This window comes from Tachyglossus aculeatus, unplaced genomic scaffold, assembly GCF_015852505.1.
Source record: "Tachyglossus aculeatus isolate mTacAcu1 unplaced genomic scaffold, mTacAcu1.pri scaffold_67_arrow_ctg1, whole genome shotgun sequence".
In the NCBI taxonomy this organism is placed as follows: Eukaryota; Metazoa; Chordata; class Mammalia; order Monotremata; family Tachyglossidae; genus Tachyglossus; species Tachyglossus aculeatus.
In genome coordinates this window covers 121,769-124,272 of record NW_024045089.1, presented here as the reverse complement: position 1 = coordinate 124,272, position 2,504 = coordinate 121,769, and the positions used below count along the sequence as shown (strand labels likewise).

The window sequence follows — 2,504 nt, the reverse complement described above, 5'->3', positions numbered from 1 at the left end:
CTATTTCAAGGGGCTTGCAATCTTACGGGGGAGGCAGACACTCAAAGGAATTATAGACGGGAAGCAACAGAGTGTAAGGGTTTGGACATAATCCCTATGGGACTGGGGTCGGATAATAATAATAATGGCATTTATTAAGCCCTTACTATGTGCAAAGCACTGTTCTAAGCGCCGGGATAGATACAAGGTAATCACGGTGTCCCTCGTGGGGCTCACAGACTTAATCCGCATTTTCCAGATGAGGGAACTGAGGCCCACAGAAGTGAGGTGACTTGCCCCAGGTCACACAGCTGACCAGTGGCGGAGCCGAGATTCAAACCCATGACCTCTGCCTCCAAAGCCCGGGCACTTTCCACTGAGCCACGCTGCAAGCACTCCATCGCAATATTTCCAAGCACTGGGAATCAATTCTGGGAGAGCAGCTGGATCCTAGAGAGAAGAAGGCTGGCCACTTAATGTTAAAATATTGCGCAGAAAGTGGTCCGGGACCATATTAGCCAATCGATCAAGCAGTGGTATTTATTGAGCGCTTACCGTGTGCAGAACGCTGTACTAAGCGCTTGGGACAGTACAATAGAGCAGAGTCGGTAGACACGTTCCCTGCCCACAGGGAGCTTACGGACTAGGGAAAGAGACAGAGATGAATATAAATAAATGAATTGTGGATATGGACATCAGTGCTGTGGGGCTGAGGGTACAAATCCAAGTGCGAGGGGGACGCGGAAGGGAGTGGGAGAGGAGGGATTGGTCAGGGAAGACCTCTTGGAAGAAATCTGCCTTCAATAAGGCTGTGAAGGTGGGGAGAGTGATCTGTAGTGGACAAAAGATGGATCAGCTGAAAACGGAATGTCTTCTGATTCTGGATAAATAGCAGTTTAGTCAAGGTAGGATTTGAAATCTGGGAAGTCAAGGGAAGGGAGATAGGGATAGCGAAGAGTGGTCAAGACTGTAAGTTTCTTGTGGGAGGGGAACGTCTCTTCCAATTCTGTTGTGTTGCCCTCTCCCAAATGCTTAGTAATAATAATAATAATGATAATGGTATTTGTTAAGCGCTTTCTATGTGCAAAGCACTGTTCTAAGCGCTGGGGAGGTTACAAGGTGATCAGGTTGTCCCTCAGGGGGCTCAGAGTTTTAATGCCCATTTTACAGATGAGGGAAATGAGGCCCGGAGAAGTGAAGTGACTTGCCCAAAGTCACACAGCTGACAGTCGGCAGATCCGGGATTTGAACTCCTGACCTCTGACTAAAAAGCCCGGGCTCTCTCCACTGAGCCACGCTGGGCACCGCACTGAGTAAGCGCTCAGTAAGTACCGCCGATTGACTGATCACCAGGGAAGGGGAAACGACAACACTTAGTTGGGGGGATTCGGAAACATTCTGGGAGCAAACGTCAGGTCAAAAAGAGGGGATCTTTATTCTGGAGGAACGTAAGCCCCCTCAGGACCCTCCCCAGGGAGGCTTTCATGTCCCGGTTCCTCAGGCTGTAGATGAGGGGGTTCAGTGCGGGGGGCACCTTGGTGTAGAAAACGGACACCAGCAGGTCTAGGGTCAAGGGGGAGTCAGACGTGGGCTTGAGGTAGGCCATGGCGCCGGTCGAGAGGAAGATGGTGACGACGACGAGGTGGGGCAGACAGGTGGAGAAGGCTTTGGCCCGGCCCTCGGAGGCCGGCATCCTCAGCACTACCCGGAAGATGCGCACGTACGAGACGACGATGAGGACGAAGGAGATGAAAGCCAAGCCGAATGCCGTGGCTATGCTGACGTCGATGACGACATGCGTTTCGGGAACAGGAGATCTTCAGTAGGGAAGGGATGTCGCAGAAGAGCTGCTAGACCAGGTTAGAGCCACAGAAGCTCAGTTTTAACGTCCCGGCTGTGTACATCACCCCGAACAGGCCCCCGCCGAGCCAGGAGGCGGCCGCCATCTTCCCGCAGGCCCCTGGGTCCATGGTGACCCCGTAGCGCAGGGGGAGGCAGATGGCCGCGTAGCGGTCGTAGGACATTGCCTTGAGGAGGGACAGCTCCGAGAAAGCAAACGAAATCACTAAAACCCCCTGAGCCATGCAGCCCCATAGAGAGATGGCTCTGCCATTGATCAGGGAGTTGTGGACGGATTTGGGGACGGTGACAGAGATGAGGCAGAGGTCTAGGACGGACAGGTTCCTGAGGAAAAAGTACATGGGGGTGCGGAGGCGCCGGTCGAGCGCGGTGACGGCGACGATGAGGAGGTTCCCCGTCAGGGCCGCCAGGTAGACCAGGAGGAACAGCGCGGCCTGGACCAGCTGCAGCTTCCGGCCCTCCGAGAATCTCAGCAGGAGGAATTCCCTCACCTTGGTGGTGTTTCCCATCTGCACGGATTATCTGTGGATTTCCCATGGAGGCACAGAGAAGGAGCACGTTTACAGGAAGGAATCGGAAAAATCCCCATTTTGATTTTCAACTATCAGCGTCCCTCCGTTTTGGTTTCTGAAAGTCTGCATTTTCACTTTCACAGAGACCCAGGA

General features: G+C 53.4%; 1 pseudogene; it reads right to left on the bottom strand.

Moving 5' to 3' along the window:
- On the bottom strand, nt 1-1,949 carry LOC119923892 (annotated as a pseudogene).
- Between the last annotated feature and the right edge of the window lie 555 nt (nt 1,950-2,504).